Source organism: Columba livia, chromosome 11, assembly GCF_036013475.1.
Source record: "Columba livia isolate bColLiv1 breed racing homer chromosome 11, bColLiv1.pat.W.v2, whole genome shotgun sequence".
NCBI classification, from domain to species: domain Eukaryota; kingdom Metazoa; phylum Chordata; class Aves; order Columbiformes; family Columbidae; genus Columba; species Columba livia.
Window position 1 is genome coordinate 6,779,397 of NC_088612.1, and position 19,486 is coordinate 6,798,882.

A 19,486-nucleotide genomic window follows, 5' to 3' on the forward strand; every position below is an offset into this window, starting at 1 on the left:
TGGTCTTGATAGGTGTGGGAAGGAGGGCATGGAGACTAATGAAGTAATTACTCCAAGCCTGTTACTTGTAGAAGCTGGTACTTAGGAAAAGCTTCAACTTTTTTTTCTCTTGTGATGAGGAAACAAAAAAAAAATAGTGGTGCTGCTTGGCTAAAAGCTTAGTGAGTGAGGAAATCTGCTCAAATATCCATACCTCAGGGTGAAAGCTGGCTTTCTCCTTCCTGATTAGCTAATGTTTTCACATGTTAGGCTGTAAAATCGCTAAGTGGAATATTAAGGCTTCTGGTTTCTCACTGCGAATGACACATAAGGGCACCTTCTTGCCATGGTAACAAGCAAAAAACACAGCATTATATATATATATATATAAAAAAAAAAAAGCATGCAAAAGTAAAGTTACAGTAGAAACAGTACAGGTGGATAGGAAATGGTTTCTTCATCAGGGAGTGTTATCAAGATTACAGGTAGGAGGAATGGGAATAAAAATCACCAAGTCATCAGTATTGCCTGTTCTCACTGAAGTAAAACATGCCAGGATCTGGTGTTTCCATAGATGTTGGAGTAGAAGCAAAATGAGGCTGGGATTGCTGAGTCCTGCCTCTAAGGTTGTCTCAACCTGGAATCTTGCAGGCTTCTTTCCTCAGACATTTTTTAATACATTGTCTTTTACAACTGTAAAACCTCTCATCTATTATCCTTCCTCACTTACTGAATTTATCCATTTCTCAAGCAGTTTTTTCTACCCCATCCTCCTTAAGATAACACTATCTTGAGACATCAGTATGGCTCTTTGTTTTTTTGAGATCAAACTCCTATTGCACTTAATGAGCACTTGGCCCAAAACAGGAATGACACCAGGTCCAGGAGATCTCCATGCAAGACTTCAGCCCAGGTTAGCACTTTTATTTTTACCATTAAGTATGACTAATCTCCAGTGCCTCCAATGGAGGAGCGAATGTGCTAGCCAAGAGTTTTAATACTTCCCAAAGGGCTTTTGCAGTTGGTCCAGGCTGGCTAATAAGCCTATAGCTTGTGTACAAGCTTTTAAACATCTGCTCTAAGTGCACCATTTTAGCCCTTTGAGTTTGGCCTTACACGTGTTATTTTTGGCTTGTGCTAGTGACTGACATGTTGTCCTGCTGACTGTGTTATTTCACATCCTGGAAACACTGCAGGCTGTGAGCTACAGGATTCTCAGTTTGGGAAAAAGACGTTTCTTCTTTAAATCTCTGTAGTCTGTGTGTGTCCCAGTGAGAGTCACCTAGCAATGACAAGAAGGGGGAGAAATGAGAGGGGTATTGAAAAGCATCAATACATAATAACTAAAACAGTGTCATAATAGGCAGAGTTTGATCAGCTGGAATCTCAGATATTGGTGTAGAAGAGTAGTATTTATAGATATGGGCTGCTGCAGCCCTGTTTAAAAATACTGGCAGAAGTTAGAGGGAGAACTCAGATTACTGCACAGGGTGGAAATGGCCAACCTACAGCGTAACATTTGCGATTCTCTGGAAATCTTTGGGATTTCAAGCAGCTTGGGGCAAAGGATACTTCACACACATGGTGCCTGCCATGTGTTCAGCCCTCTCTACTCGGGAGGCCAACTGCCAGGATTTGTGGAGCATGTGTGAGTATGTGTTTGGATAAAGCATTACTGGAAAGGGAACTTATGCAAACTTCTCTTCATTGAGGTCATCTGAAAATTTTCCACACACAGCTCTAACACTGTAGTTGTTTCATAACTCAAGCCCAAATAATGCCACTATAGAACTTTTAACCTTTGTGACTGTCCATTCATTTCCAGAGAGGGTATTTTTTTTTCCTGTACTTCACTAGCTAAAAATTTATGCTTCAACAAACAGAATTACCTATTGCATCTATTTCAAGTTCCCATGTAGATGACTCCAACCCAGAGCATGCAACACCTGCAGCAATGATGTATAGGTTGTCCCTCAGTATTTATCACTAAATAGCTCCCATTTCCTCAGGCACATGCAGCAATAAAGTGCTCAGAGTATTGGAAGGACAGTTGAGTTTGACACAGGTTTCATTGATTCAGAGGATAATAATCCTTCCTCTGGCAATGTGAATAGTCTTGGCAGTGCCCAAAATGTCTCTGTGAGTGCTGAGGAGGTGCCAGCTGCTGACACGGTGGGAGATTGAATTCAGCCTGGGGAAGGAGGAAAGATAATTTCTGGTTGTGGCTGCAAAACAATACAGGGTGAAAGAAGTGCAGGAACATCCATCCAGTTATGTGGGTTTTCCCTGAGGTGACCCCTATGGATACATTTATTCTGATTTCCCTGAATTTAGCATTTGTTTGCTTATTTGGGTCTTTTTTTTTTTACTGTTCACTTCTTGCTGAGCTTCTGAAGATTCCTGAGATCATTCTGTCTGCATATCCCTATATCTACATGTCCCCCTCTAACCTGTCATCAGACTATGAAACCTGTGGGTCTAATCCTGCCAGATTTTAGCAGAAGCCAAGTTTCAGCTGAAGGAAAGGCTGAACCGTGGTCTCAGTCATTTTTAGACCACGAGGCAATGTGCAGAGAAAAGAGACACCAAAAGATCAGACCAGAGTTCAAACCTCTCAAAATGCTGCAAAATCCAACTGCTACACACACCATTGTAGAAAGCCAAGTTCTCTTAACGTTGTGTTTGACTTTATTTAAAAATGCAGATGGCTGTACCGCCCCGTCTGTCCAACCTGCCAGTGAAGATGAGTTTGAGGAGGTACAGCAGCCACCACACAACAGTGCTTTCATTATATCTGGTTATGTTTCAGCAGAAAACCTCAAAATTAAGCCTGAAGGTTTAATGTATTAATGAAAACTGGGTTTGCCTTTCACTGAAGGTGCAGAAGAAGGTATAAACACTTCTGTAAGTGCAGAGGAGAGTCCTCACAGTTACGTTTGCAGACATCGTCTCCGAAGATGATTAACAAACAGCAGTAATGGGTCTGTGTTCAAGCACAATGCTCCTGGAACTAATATCCAGAGCCTTCCCTGTCTGAGAAAGGCATTTTCTAGGTGTTTGAGTATGGGCTGGTTAATCATCAAAACTGGAGTCATTCAAGCAAGAGTGTCAGTGGAAAGGAAAAAGGCTTCTTAAAGGTGACAGGAGCTCCTGTGGCAAGCTCAGGGATTTGGGGAAATAGAAATCATCCACAGAAGAGAGGGAGAACAGAAAGAGCAAGAAATGGTCAAACAAATTAGCAAATGTCTCTGTTCAGTCTGTTAGCCCCCAAATTTCCAAAGACGGGAATAAAAATAAAAATTAAAAAAACCCAAAACAAAACACACACACACACTCAAAAAAAAAAACACCACACCAAAAAAACACCAGAACTGAAATCTAAGGATTTGGTGGCTCCGGAGAAGGATCCAGCTAAAGTATCTGCAGGAAGAAAATTTCCCTTAAAATAGAAATTCATATGGATTGAGACGGTACAATTGAGCTGACTTAGGCTAACAATGAAGGCTGGAAAAAGTGAGGGGAGCAGTTATGTGCTAACTTTCATGTTCACATTTTTTAAAACAAAATACCTCACTGCAGCTGTGCCACTTGCAGAAGTATATTTTCAGGCTGAAAAGATTTGTGTCTTCATGCTGAGACAGGAATTTGTACTGAAAAATTGACCTAGAACTTCTTTTTCAAAAGGGAGAAAAGTTTATAATGGTAAAAAATCCAAGCTGAAAAAAACTAATTTTTTTTTAATATCCATTTTTACTTGCCCTAAACTGATTTTCTCCAATGCTCTTATTTTCTATTTCTTCCATTAAATCCAAAAGTCAGGGTTTTACTGTGCTTGAGCCATTTGGGCCATGCTGTTCTGACTCCTCAGCACTCCAAGGGTCTTTGCGGGAATTAAGTGCATCTCACAAAAGGACACATTTCTTAGGTGAAAGTTGAATTTGATTTTGGACTGTGTGACTGTGAGTGCCTGAAAAAGCAAACAAGAATTTCCTCATGCCTCTATACCAGTTCTGTTAATCGGAGCTTTAAATGAGTTGATTTGCTCGGTTACGGGTGGGAAATGAACTGAAGCAATCGTCTACCTGCCAGATGTGCAGCCAAAAGTAACCCAGCCAGGTAGGAAATAAGGAGAATGACGATGTCCTGCTGGTCCAGGCCAACCATACACTCTTGTCCTCCTCAGGCAGAAGGGTAATATCATGAAAGTTCAGATCAGCAGGAATTCCATGGCACCATGCTTTAGTTAGAAGAGCTAAACAGTGAATATAGGTGTTTCTAGGTTTAGACAGATGGGATGGCCGTGGCTTTCTGGTATAGCATATTCAATTTATAGTTGTCTGAACTTATTCAGAGGTGCAGTGAGCTACTTTGGCAAGTTGAATATCCCACAGCCTTTTCCTTTTCCTTCTGCTGAGGAATCCTTCAGTGGTCCTTCCCTACTGGACCTGTCCAGTGACAGCCCCACAATTTATCTTCTTGGATCTCAATGACAGATCCCCAGAGCCTATATTGTGTTGGCAGCTCTGCAAACATAGGCAAGTGAACACCCAAAGGCAATCTTTCCCAAAACGGGGAGGCAGTGTTGTTATCCCAGTCAGTCATCCCTCACAGAATCCATCTGAAATAGGTTAATGCATTTATATATATATATTTTTAAATATATATGGGTAAGCTGGGTTGAGGTGGTCATCTCAGGGGCAGATTCAGCGTGGGCTGTCCTGCTGCACAGAATGTAGTGAGCAGAGCAGAGAGGCCAAGGTGTGACTCCCAAAGCTCTGCACTCACATTTCCTGATATCTTTTAGTCGTCTTTGTCAGCTAAACTGTACTTCTGTCCTGGGAATACCTCGGTGATGTATAACTTCAGCTGATGAGCTAGGATTAGAAGGACTTTATATAAGGCCTCTTTGATTAAGTGGCTATTATCAAATAAAAACTTGGTGCTTCCCATTAAGCACACTCAAGTTCGTGTCCTCATTTTACTTACTCTGTGCTTGCATTATGCTCTGGAAGAGGCAGCCTGGCCTTTTTGCCTCATCCAGGCCCACTTTGCCAACACTAATAAGATGCTCTGTCTTGTTGAGTGCTGATGCCCTGATGGAGCCTTTCCTTAACGGTGTTTCTCTAAAATCACCACATCGCCTTGTAGTTTACTGCTGTAGTTTACTGTACAAATTAGCCCAGCCCCTGTGCATTTTCTGCTTCACCAGATTCTTCAGTGCCTCCTCACCAGGCAGCTCTCTGCTTCCAGCAGAACAAAGCTTGTACCACTCACAAAAGACTAAAACAGTAGCACTCTCACCTTTTGTCTTTGTTTCTATCGCTGTGCCAGTGCAGTTTGATTTGTCATCTTCCGCAGCATCTGTGCTCAGGCTTCAGTGATTTCCCATAATAGCCCAATATACTTTTCGTGATCCATGTTCAATTTATACGCACACCCCACTTTAATCCTTCTGTCCAGATCAGTTATTTCATACTTTTGTACATGAAATTGCATTCACCATCTGTTGGCCCAGTTGCCCTACATAAGCCAAACCCTCTGAAGGTATAATTGCAGTATTGTTCATTATTTGCTCGCTCCCTTTCCTCCCAATATACATAATGACAGCAAAATTGAAGAAATATTTTAAATCTAATTTGAATTCCCTTCAGGTTTTTTACACTGTGCTGATCAAAATAGTAGCTAGGGTCTTCAAAAGAAGAAGCCATCCATCTCAGAAGAGCCTTGATACCCTCAGATAGCTATCTGTGAAAATGAGTGAATTTTTGTAGAACTGGAGCGTGGTGTACCAGCATTAACTGAGCTGACGGCAAATGCTATCAGCACATCAGCATGCTGTTAAATCATTGCACAGAAGAATTCCAATCTGGTTAACCAGGATCTGATTTTATACTGCCACTTCCATGAATTAAATGTACCCAAAACATTATATTCTTCTTGTCTTATCTATTCTGATCTGTATTTCAGCCAAATCCCATTGTTCTAGGACTCTGCACTATACACCGTGATTGGGCAGTTTTTCAAGCATCTAGAAAGAAAGCTTGTAAGCACCAACCATCTTCCCCAGGGATAACTATTCCTTGAGCTTTGATTTAACTTTTCCTGCGGTCAGGAGGCCACCCACAGACCTTCAGTTCTGCCTGACCTGCTTCATTTCTGCCTCAGCATTAATAGCAAGGGCAGGGGGGTGGGAATTGTTAAGACTCCTAGGTTGGTCCGGACCTGGGTTTGCATTTATCTTTAGGACTTACGGTGGGGAGGAAACTGCTGCAGAGCCACGGGGAAGCACCTCTGACAAACATCAGAGGCACACGCTCCAATGCAATACATTCCACCTCCTGGAGGAGCAGCTTCAGTGGAGATAAATAAGACATGTAATTTCTTGTCAGGCTGTTGCATTTCCCACTGCTCGTTTTAACAATTACACTCTGTGACTTTTTTTTTTTTTTTTATTAAGCAACTGAAAAGAATAGATTCTTGTAACCTAGGAAGAAAAATTGCCTGGAGAAAGGAAACATACCCAGACTTAATTTTCTCTCTTGTGCTTTTTGAGGTGTTTGCAATGAATGTGTTTTCAGTACGGCAGCCAGTAACAAGACCTGTGGCTTTGGCATTTCTTTGCCACACTCACCTTTTCAGCAGCCAATTTCCTTGCAGCCAAACCCAGGTGGAATAAAAGGATCCATCCAAGCTATTACTTTGATTTTTGCTGTTAAAAGGAAGAGCACAACTTTCTCCCCTGAAGTCAGTGGAAACACCACCATAGATTACAACAGGAATCATTAGAATCCCATAATTATTTCATATGCAGCTTTCTGTAAATCTTATTTTTAAAGCAATTAATGAAAGAAGTGATTGCCCTTTAGTGAGAGGTGTCCCAATGTGAATTGTAATCAATGCTTCTTCTGAGTGCTTCTTTGCACTGCTATCTGTACCAATTAGAAGCTTCTTCTGTAAAAAGGTTAGGCAAACACAATTTTAGTTCTTATTATTAATTATTTTTCAGACAGGGCCAAGTTTTAAGAGCGTGTCTGGACTTACAGCTTTAGTATTGGAGTTACTCTCATAAAGAAGAGGCTGCCTTTAAGACTGACCTGGAAAATATATATTCAAGGAGCACAGATGCTAAATGCTTCAGCACTTCTCTTTGCTTTCAAGACCAGAAGGTTGTACATAAAAGACACTTCAGTATTCATGACTACAACTTCAATGCTTTTTTAAACAGTGATGCTTCTGAACTCCAGAGCAACTGTTGTAAACAGATAATAAGATCAATCTGAAATCCTATTTGTTTGCTCAAGCGAGGCACCTTTGAAACCAAAATAAAATGTAGAAGAAAAAAAATCGAACTGTCTTTGAAGAGCAAATAGAGAAGTATACAACTGAAAAATAGATACTGAGACAGACATCAATCTGCCCTCAATAAACATCCATACTTAACTCTGATTCAACAAGATGTAACATAGTATTACAGTGACAAAGATTATTGAAATTGCCAGTGATGTATTTGTTTGTTTTGGTGCTGAGCACGTTAAAAATGGGAAGGGAGAAAGGACAGGGGGGATAAAGGCTTTTGTTCCACACAACATGAGAGTCATTAAAAATGCATCTAGCTATACTTGGAATATTTCTCTCGTGAGGGATAGAAATACAATCCCCTTGACACAGCTACAGCAGTTTTGTTGGGGATATTTTTTTTCAAGAAGAACAACCTGTATCTTCCCCAGTATGGCTATTTCTGCTGGAGTCGGTGCCTGAACAGAGCTGGTCCCTCAAGGAAGGGGCAGGATGGCTCAAGGTCTCCAAGGAGGAGACTGATGCTCAACAAATAAAGTACATTGATAAACCTGAAGAAAGGTTTGCAGGAGTAAGTGTTCAGCATTGCCATCACTACTGAGTTTCAGGGTGATATTTCAAGGCAACATCCAGGTTACGAACATGAAAATATGGCACCCCAGACTCTCAGCCATCTGAACACGGCCGATGGTGAATGCTCATTTCTAACATTTCTCACCAGGGTGAGTATTGATTTCATTTCTCACACTACACTAGTCACTCAACCAAGCTGCAATCCAATGTTTCATGTGTTAGTCACACAGGCTTGTGGGGACTTGCAGTCTGTAGTCTATCATATGGTGACCTTTATGACTGGCACAGTCTTAATCATGATAGAAAAGGCTGATATAGAGCTATTCACATCATTATTTCCAGCACTAGGCAATGGGATAGTTGAAGAAGTAGTAAGGTATGAGTAGAGTGGCATTTACTGTCCCCTGTGGATGAATGTAGTGATTTGTTGTACAGTTAAAATGTTTTTTTTAAGGACAAAATGTTGGCTGGATAGGCAGCTGAGAAGAGGTAAATGCTCTGTTTTAGGTGGAGTGCTCAGAACAGAGGCATCAAGCCTGAAATTCCTCACATTAACTGCTCGTACATCTTTTCCCAGCATCCTCATTCCCCTCCAAAAGCACAGAAAGTTTCTACCTGAAAATGAGGGATGAGCCAGTGACATCCTGGAGTCTTGTAAAAGCTTCATGTTCGTTAAGCTCAACATGGAAGATGCTCAAATACTCTAGCAGCATATAGACAACAGAAATGACCAGGAGAGTTCAGCCCACGGGGAGTTTGCAATATAAGATGCTGACCTTTGAGACGGAAGGTCTCTGCTCCCATGAGGAGCCCTAATAGCACATTATTCTGTATTCTTCATCAAGACTGTTCTTCACTCAATGTCCTCTCCACAAGAAATAAATAAAAGGGATCAATATTTCTTCATTCTAATTTTGCCATTTGCTAGATTTCCTTGTAATTTTTGACCTCTTTCCACCTTCCAAACTGTCCCTCCTTTCTATGAACATTATCACCTGTTCAAAACATTTTCCGGTTATTTCATGAGCTGTATCAATATCCTTCAGAAGACGCTGTGATTTATGAGATCCACTCCACTGTGAAGGGTTAACCTGAACCTTACATGCTACTCAAGCTCCCAGGCTGACCCTCAGTGAAGATTAATAGCTTGTGTCTGTTTAATATTCTTTTCTAGTACATTCTCAAATCATTTCATCTGTGTTTAAATGGATCAGTGGTTTTCATATTCAATGTTTCCTCATTCCTCTTTTGTTTTTTACTAATCCTTTGCTGTATGCAGGTGTTTTTAAAATCATAGAAGAAAGCCCTTTTGTTCATTGCGTTTATTTGTATTTCATAAGATTCTTATAAAGTTGATGGTAAGGAAGATGCATCACATTAACAGTTCTATGTTGTCTTGCTCCAACTAAAATGTGGACCGCATCTATCCATTTTATGAGTTACATTACAGACGTGGTAGTATCATAATTTGCTGCTAATCAAAATATGCCAGTTGGGCACAGATTTCCTAAACACATGCATCAGTATTATTTGTCATGTAAGTCATTCATTTAAAACTGATGCATCTGTTACAATCATAGGTGCTCGAGATAGAAAAGGTCCTTAGGGAGGATTTCAGCTTTCCATTTAGCACTAAAGTGGAACTGAACTCAATCAGATGTATTATTATTGTCATTATTATTTAATATCCCACTCTGCCTCCCCTGTGCGCTAGCCACTTAACAGAAAATGTGAGTACAAACCTTGTCTCAGATTGCTTGCCGTTTGAGCGATGGACTAGAAGTCCAAGTGACAATAGAACACATATGACAAAGAGAACAGTAGGATCCTCTTGGAAAGGCTGTGCAGGTGCTTTGGAGAGGCAGTCCAGCTCGTTGGTGGTCATAAGGGATTTAGGGTTTGGGGTTTTTTTCTGTTGAAATATAAACATGGTGGTACAGCTATGAGTTTTTAAGAATGGCATGATGGTGAATGAACTCAAGGAGTGTATTTGAGCATTGATACTTTATTAGCACAGACACTAAAGCTAGCTAGAAAGAAAGAACTACAATGCAATATAATGCAGATGCTAACTAACAGAGAGATGGTAAGACTAACTAAACTGCCGCTGTAAATTCCCTCTTTCTTACCAGGTTCAGATACTCTGCAAGCATTGGGCAGTGTCTAAGTCTTGCATGCCTTCCAGCTTGTATTAGTCATGCTTACAAGCTCAGGAACTTCTTGATTTCAGCAGTGCTCGTGACATCTCCAGCTTGAGGTCTGCCCTTGTGCTGTTTCTGCAGGACTCGCGTGCCTGACTTTGAAAAAAATCAGTTTGGAAGCCAAGGCTGGGACCTACATGTCTGTGGGAATGTACTTATTATGCTTTGCAGGTTACAGAACTGCAGAGATACTGAGTTTCCAAGAAAACCTTATGTATGTTAACCTTGGGCAAAGGCAGGGGACATTCTTTGTGTTCCCAGGTGACCCCTGGGCCCAGTGATGGTCACATTCATCACCCAGCTGAGCTTTCCTCAGAAAAGCATATTTTGAATTTGTTTGGATCTTATTGAGTTATCTATGAACTACCAAATATTTCACATTGTATGGGGGACATTTGAGTTTCTTAAATGACACCATCAGCTGGGGTGACTGCAAACATCCTAAATAATCTCCCCACTTTAGTGAGGAAAGGCTTGTCTACCAGGTAATGAGTCACAGCTTCACTTTGTTGCAGATCAGCTGAGACACTTGATTTTCTGTGAGGACTACCTGTATTAAAGCTAATCAGAGGCTATGTTGGAAACCCAGACAGATCCAACACACCACAATTTGATCTCCCCACATATAAAATGTACTCATAAATCAGGGCAAGCATGCAAATGTGCCCCTCTAATGCTTCTATTAGAAAAACTGAAACTACAAAAAGCTCAGTAGGATGCGAAACTCGTGGTAACGTCAGCAGTATTAGACTAATTTATAACACACAAGGAGCTGTGAGATACATTCTGCCATTACAGCTGGCTAATTAGTCAAGATAGAGAAAGCAATCTGACAAAAATGTTGATGTCTCAGTTTCCATTTTGAAACTTAAAACTGACATATTTTTGCATCTTTTATTGAACTTCCCAGATAAACACAGACAAAAAGATAGAGAAAAGGTATTAAAATCATCAAAATAATTTTAACTTACTGAAAGAAGCATTCTGACAGAAAACCAAGTAAACAAAATATAGTGTTTTTGTTAAAAATTTGCATAAAAAGGTGAGTTTCACATAAATATGCATATTTATTACAGGGAAAGCATCTCTCTTACTAAAACACAACAGTAAGGAAATTATGATAGAAACAATTTGATCAGATCTGGTAACAAGATATTGTCAGGCAAACTACAGCTACTATAAACTACTAGTTCATGGATGGTATACTCAGCTTGGTCAAGAAAAGGCATGTTGATACAACTGAATGACTACAGTAAAAATCACCCTCTTGAATGATCATTATCACATCACGTTTTCCAGGTGGTAAATAAATGTCCATGCAGAGGAGAGTGGAGACCCAGACTTTGTACTCAGAAGGGTGGTACCTCTAGAACTTCAGTCCACAACGGGTCAGTTCAGCACTGCTGCAATTTATGTAAGTCAACGGAGCTGAATATCATCCAATCCAAATATTTTTTAAGACCTTGATTCTCATCCTCTTAGCAGATGTACAACTTCACTACTCTATCCAGAACTGTGTTATTTTTTTATGCTAACAGAGGGAAGAATCAAGCTCTTTCTCCTTGTCAAAAGATTAATGATATATGTCCATATGGAGGAAGTTATGCAAGAAAGTTCTGTATAAGTACACTGGTTGTCTTAAGTTTGTGTGCTCCATTTTGCTTCAATGTGATGTGCATAGACTATTAATAATAGTAAATTATTGTATTTAGGACAAAAACTCAAGGAAATAATTTATAACAAAATCTGCATTCAAAGCCACCTCTCAGCTTCCACATACTGGTCATAAATCACTGAAGAGACATTTATGATTGATTTACAAGAAGATTTTTATATTACCATAGATATATAAAAATAACAGTCGCCTTCTGAACAACTGTCCTTCATCCTAATTATGCAGCCAAACATACCCTTGATAATTGATAGTTAGGATGTTTTCAGAAAAGAGACTTTGAAAGTCAAAAAGGAAGCTAAGGTACAGCTGCAAAGGTTGATACTGGATAACATTTACAGGTGGTTGTCTTTATTCACATACCTCCCGGGCAGATCACAAGAAGAAACTACATTGCAGGATGATATGAGAGGTAGAGTAGGCAATGGGACACAGTTCCCACCCTTCTGTTGAAAATATTGGTTGTGGTGCCTTTACAGCACCAAATCCCGCTAAGCCCCAGGGAGTAGCTCTGAAAACAATGTCTCAAGATTGTTTCTTTCTTTGGGTTAGGTGCTATTTGTAATTTTCTTGTTTAAGGGCATATGGTCTCCTCTGGGAGAATGAACAATTTTAGTGGAGGAGTGAATCCCATCTCTTGATGTCCCATCACATGTACAAGAAGCAGGGACCACTTTCTTAATCTAAGGGGAAGGGAAATTTAAATGAGTTGTGAAAGATTAATTATCTTTCAGTCCATTAGAACTATCCATGCTGTTCTCTGCTGTGAGATAACAACATGCAAACTTCTCCTGCTAAGCTCTCAACATTAGCAGAATGTCATTCATGTCTTGCAGACAACCCTGCATGCTTTGAAAATGTAGGAGACAGAAACTGTGGCTCTTTCTCAATGAAAAATAACTGCTGAGTGCTCACCTGTGGGTCATTCTAGCTAAACAGCAAACATTCACATGAGAGCTTTCAGGTTATTTTCTGCAACCTAATTATTTTCTTTTTAAAATAGCAATGAAAAGTAGAGCAGGATATAACTTTGATAAGAACTTGTCAGGCTTTTCCTCTCCTTGTTGCTGCTCTTCATTTTGCTCCATTTTCTCCATGCTCAGTAACACCTTTCTCTTCCACACCCGGGCTTTTCTGTGGGGCAGGGCATTGATGGAGGGCTGTCCTGTTACAGCAACCAAAAATGTGGGTTTTGTTAGCTTTGTAGTAAGTAAATGAATTGGGCATGTTTTCCCTGATGGCCTTGCTTATTTCAAGGTCAAGTACAGCAACTCTTCGCTGCCTTACTGAGCCGCTATCAAATGACTTGTTTTTATTTTCTGACCTCTCATTGCGTTGCCCTGTTTTTGTATTGGAGGTCAGTGCAAGAGCAAGCGAATTCTTTTTATCTTCTACTGACTTATCTGAGTTCCAGTGAGGTCAACAACTCCCCTCTCCCCTGCATTCCTCCATCCTGCATTTTTATCATGACTTCAAAGATATTAGACTCCTTCATACCAAACACTGCAAGAATCCTTCACAAGAGGAAGTTCCTGCTGCTAAGAACTTAACAACGAAAAAGGTGCAGCAAGAATCAGGAAATCTGCAGCAAGTTCTGCAGCCAGTCACAGAATCACAGAATCACAGAATCGGCTGGGTTGGAAAAGACCTCAGAGATCATCGAGTCCAACCTTTGGTCCAACTCTAGTCTGTTTACTAGATCATGGCACAGTCTATGCAGTGACTTACTAAATGTTCCCCTCACACTTGATTAAGTGTTTATACCAGACGACCCTTGCCTTAAATGCCAGTTAGTATACTCAGGCATTATTTATTACAACAAGGTGTTATAGACATTTCAGTTTCATGTGATTTCACAGATCCAGTGTAATTTAGGGATCCTGTTAACTCTAAAAGCTGAACCAATATAGCACAGTAAGGGTTAATCAGTGTTCTCCAGAATAAAATAGGTTAAAAAAAAAATCCAACTCCTCTCCTGGGGGCTCCTACTTGTTTCCCTTAGTGTGCGTGCAAACCTTTTGAGGACCAAAGGCTGTCAAGAATTCTGCAAGTTAATTACTACAGGCTCTTACTGAAGAGTATAAGACAGAAGAAAAACATTTGATTTGTGTAAAAATTCTCACAGTTTTCTCAGGTTTCTTCCAGTTTTCAAGGGCACATTGTTGCTCATTAATATGAAGCCAAAAGATTACTATTCAACTCAGGGATACTTGTCCAGTCGTAAAAATTGTGCCTGACCTTATGATACCTAAAGGCATCGGTATAGCTAAGGTGACAAAAAGGTGTTCTTTTACAGCAAGCTAGCTCAACTGAAATTACATAAGTATATAAAGTAACACCCAATAATACTATTAGCTGCTGCTAAGAAGAAGCTATTGAATGGAACTGGCAACATGCATCAGTTGAAAGGGTGAGAGAATTCAGTTCTGGCCAAAAAAGAGGCAAGAAAAAGGCTGGTTTATGGGAGCTGGTATTGTTTTGAGAAGTTACCATGCAACGTCACAACACTGTCAGTGCAGTTCCTCCCTTTTCCATCTGTATTGGTCCTACTTTGTGTCTGCTAATTGTCTTGATTCTTTCGCTAACAGCATAGGACACGGTTTTAATTGTCATCTGCTCAGTATTTAGCTTCAAACTGTCCCATGGACGCCTTTACAGAACGCTTGACAGAAGTAGCAGCCTCCACAGTGGCATTTGGCAGGTCTTTCATCTGCAACTATAACGTGTTACAGAGACTCTAGTAGTACAAATTCACCACAAAATCACACAGGAAAGTCGCTTCCACTGGGAAGATCCAGCTAATCCAGCAAAGCCCTAAACCAGGTTTTTACCAGCTCAGAGGTGTTAATGAAATCTTTTCTGCAAAAAGATACACCAGTAATTTCAACAAACTCGGGAACGAGTATCATGAGACAGACACAGGCTGCACATCATGGCTAGAGAAAAAAATATGACTGTGTTGAATAAGGCAAGCATGAATGGTAGATTGAAAGCATTCACACAAAAGTCCAAGATCCACAGAAGATACAGTCACGGACAGTAAATAAGCGGCTTGATGGGAAGTCAGTCTGTGTATACAGGGCTAGATTTCAAGATGCCATTGAGTATCTCTGTAAACAGTTTCTTTTTTAAGGAGACAGTTTGATTTACAAGTATTGGGTCTGTAAAGTTATTATCGAGCAAGATGCGTCAGGGCACAACTGTTCAGTGTCTGGCTGGAACTTCGCTTGCTCACAAAGTGCTTACAGCCTCCTTGGTCCATAGCACTTCACAAACTTTCATATAAAAGCTCTGCTGCATTTTGCTATTATAGGAAGGTTCTTACGAGGTGGTAAGTGATTGGTGTTTGACAGCATAGAGCATACTAAAGAAACAAATTGCGTCCAACTAGCACAAGAAAAAAACAAAGTAAGGGGTTGAAATGAAATCTCAGGAATGAAATTTGGGCTGACCCACTAAGACTAATGCTCAGAGTTGGGCAGAAGTGTCCATGTGTCACCAGCAACTGCGACTGTGTGAGAGCTTGCTGTGGCTTCCTACACAAAAGATGGCACCATCACTCCCTGTCCTACCCCACCACCTGGTAGACAAATTCTTACTGACTCCAGGGAACATTCCCTTCTGCTGCATCATCAGCCATGGATGATTCTGGCCAAGAATGTTTTCCAAAGTGTGACAGTGTCAGGAAAACAGAACATTTGTAATAAGGTGTTCCTACCAGTTTCATAAATGCACATCAATTTGTAAAATACAAACAGATGAAATTATTTTTTTTTATTTTTTGATTGACTAAATAGAATTATCTTCTAGAATTAGAGCTTCAAGGTCTCATTCTTACCATAAAGAAATTATACAAATATTTTTACTGTATATTGACTTATAGTTTGGACTGTCATTGCTTTATGAGAAGCTGATTAACAGCCAGGAAAGTGGTAGTCTACTGTCCAGTAATTTGCTTTTCATTTTCTGATTCTGCAAATTAACTTTCTCACTAAATGAGGCGTTAGGCTGATGCCAATATTTGCAGGTACTCCACAATTATACTGTGTTTGCTAAATCACATTGCTTTAATTCAAGAGTCATTCTGATTTCCATTCACACCATGGTCCTGCTGGGTGCTTAGCTCTCCTGTAAAAGTGTCGCATGCCCTCAGGTCTCATGGAGTCAATGACATTAGAGATTACTCAGCTGCGTTTAGAACTGAGTCTTGTTTGTTTGGGAAAAGCATAATTAGAGGTTAGGAGCCAGGTTTACGCAATGTAGATTGTAGACAAGTCATCCAATTTTTGCATTTAAGAACCTCCTCTCTTTTTTTAAACTGATTTCATAGTGAAAGATTTCAAGGTGAACCTGCACCTCTTGCTAAACTAATGTATCTTAATTTTCTGCAATTTTTAGCTTCAGTGAGGTGTTCTCCAGCCTTTCATCATCTTGAGGAAGGAAAGCTATCTAATCAGCTTGTCTGAAGGAAATGCCTCTTTAATGAGTCCAAGTCTCCAGCAGGACTCAAAATAGCAAGCCAGTAAAGTCGGAAGTGTTTATAGAAAGAAACTGCATTAAAACTGTTAGTGTTGTGGTATCTTGGAAATGACAGCTGCTGATACATCCACAAGCTGTCCCAATCTGAACCCTCCTTACTGCTGCACACCCTTGGCTGATGTGAATACTTATACTCCCCATTCTACGCTAGCAGATGATTAAAAACCTTTCCTGTCACCTCCCTCCTGTACCAGCTGATCTATAGGGTTCTGCACCAGACACTCACAAAAGAGAATTTCAAAGCTATCCCAAGGAAAACTGTCTTGCCTAGAGTCCCAGGATTTCTTACTTATTTATGTGTACTTCCTTGGTCTTTGAACATATCTGAAGTTATTCTTCGTTTTCTTAATATGTAAGCCTTCCCTCAGACAAATGCACCAAGTAGGACCAGACAGGGGTGTAGATCTGGTGCCGAGGAGACATGATTGATGCTGCATGCAAATCCACCTTGGCAGCACATGAGCTTTTCTTTCATCCAAATGGCTTAAAGCAAATGAAAACTGGCCTCAACATGGCTGGAAAGAAACCCAAATGGGTGTAGTCTGAGAGTGATATCTGAGGCAGCTGTGCCTGGTTTTTAACTTCACTGGCATGATTTTGAATGGAGCAGAATACAAACCTCTCAGCAACATTATTTTCCAGCACTTAATGCAGCATTGTGATATTCTCAGAGCCAGGTGAAAAGCATCTACTCCATGATCCAGGAGCAGAACAAGTGTCAACCTGGTAGACTGTAGCAAGCAAGGTGGCTCTCAAGATGATGTTCCTCAGTCATTCTTGTACTTACACCAGATTAACAGTGATTTGCAGCTGGGTTGGCACCCAGGGCCACAGGAGAGAAACCCTAATGCCGCACTGCACAGTCACCTGTCACAAAACCATGGGGAAGGGTGAGGATGCAGACACTTGGGTGAGCATCAGACTCTAAGAGCTGCTCCTGCCCTACAGCAGTGTAGAGCAAGAAAACACATAATGGCCCTGTAGAAAATGTCCAGAGGCCTTTCGTGAGCAGTTTTGGTAAGAGAAGGTAATAGTTACGGTTGCAGCACTGCTTTTGTTGGGGTTTTTTATTACACACCACAGGATCTCTGTGAGAACATCATCTTCTCTCAGCACCTGCCTTGATTTCCTCTGCTGCATCCTCAGCAAGTATAGGTACAATGGGTGCCCACCACCGCTCCAGCGCGGCTGTACTGGATGAGGCGCACATTAGCTCCCTGGACTGTAAAATATGTCCGGAAGGTTTGGGAATTTGATTCCAAAGGCAATTATAGAGATGCCTAACAACACAGATCAGCTGCTTGCCTTGGCATGTTCCACAGAAGAGGTTTCCACCAGCTCTGCTTAAGGAAAATCATCCTCTGCTGTTTCTCCTCCTGTTACCAACACTGCTGATGGCTAAGCTCGGATTTTAAGTTTGCACTTTTGCCCCTTGAGGTGTAGGATTTCAGTTGAGTGCTTCACTGAGGTCCTCACCTTCATGGCCCTCCTTCAGGCCTTCTTCTGTGCCAGCCATGCACCCCACATCCCATAGGCCCTGATTCTAGACATGGATGAGAAAAAGTTATGCCTGTCTGGTATCAAAATGCATGACTACACAGTTAATTTTCAATAAAATTAGCCACAAAGAGGAGGAAAAAACATGAACTAAAGCAGAAATTGTTTTAGGATGGTGACAGATCAAGAAAACTCCGCCTGCTAAGGTTACCCAAAGGTGAATGTTGACACAAGCCCCCAAGTACTCAACAAGGAGATGTCCAGCAGACAAGATGCAATTAGACTGTCTCAAGGGAGCTGACTTGTTAAAGATTGTAGTGTCCAACCTTATCTGTGACAGCACAACACCTCCCAGCTATGAATGTTCAAGTGTTCATAAAAATCTGACAAGGTATCTGCAAGAAATTTAATACAAATTATTGTGGGGGAAAAAGTTGCTATGCTTGCTTTGGTTGTGGAAATAGCTGAGAATTGTGTTGGCAAAACTACTGAGCCCTGAGGAGAAGGGACTATCCAAGCTATAAAGTCCATTTTCATTGAAGGGTGACGATAATCCAAGAACATTAGTATTCCACACATTAGTAGTTAAAGCTGGGTCAATTTGGTTCAGAAAAACTGTTTGGGTATGGCAATAATTAACTATTAAATCCAAACAGGTCGCTTGTCCATCCCTGAAGCACTTTGCTGAGATCCTTCAGGAATGTGGTATGTTGAAAGCAAACTCAGGTCTACTGACATAGGACTGGAGGTGCAAGACCCTCATTCTGTCTTTCAGCTGAGCAATCCAGGAGGAATTTTTCTAAAGGAAAAAAATGCATGTTTATAATATAAAGAAGAGGAAAAAAAAAAAAAAAATCCAGGCATTCCATCTCTTCTGGACAGAAATTTAACTGATAATTGTATTCTGCTGCAATAACCAACCAGATGCTTCAGATCATTAGTATTAGTGTCAAATTTTTCTAGCAGCCATTTTCCTTGTGGCAGACAAGCAGTAAATCTGCTTCCTCAGCCTGGACAAACTCTTCTAATGGGATGTCTAAGATGTGATCAAGACACATGACGGCACTTGCATATATTAAATATATTCAAGAGCTTTAAAGCACTGATGTGAATATTGGTAACTGTGGTAGCACATGCAGAAGTTTACTTGGGTCTTCAGATACACATTTGGTGAGTTATATGAGTTTGTAGAGCTTTGCTGCCTTTAGGACCCAACATAGAGCAGACAAAAGCTGACTGGAAAGACCAGCATGGCCCCTCAATTTTTCTTTTTTCAAGGAATTCTAAGACTTCCCCTGCCATAATTCTATATGCTCAAGTGTTTTAAGAGACTCTGTTTCCAGCTATTGAAAAGCCCGTTAGATTGTCCGTCCTGTTTATAACGCACCACAGCATCCATCTGGAGCAAAGCATCTGTCTAGCCATGCTAATTGAATTAGTCTGCGAATCTATCCATCAAGACATAGAGACCTCGCTAGCTTTATAACTTCAGAATTTTTATATCAGAAGTCCCTACATAAACACGTTACGAAGGAGATGAGCACTTTTGCAGTCTAAAGAGATTTCCGGAAAATGAGCTTTTTCTAGTTTCTTTTGGCGGAAGAACCAGTTTTTCCTGAATGGAAAACAAACACTTTGCAAACTGTCAGAACCCTGTAAGGACGAGCCAGTTTTTCATGACCTGATGCAAATACATCGGCATTTGAGGCCTCAGGTAGCTTCTAACGTG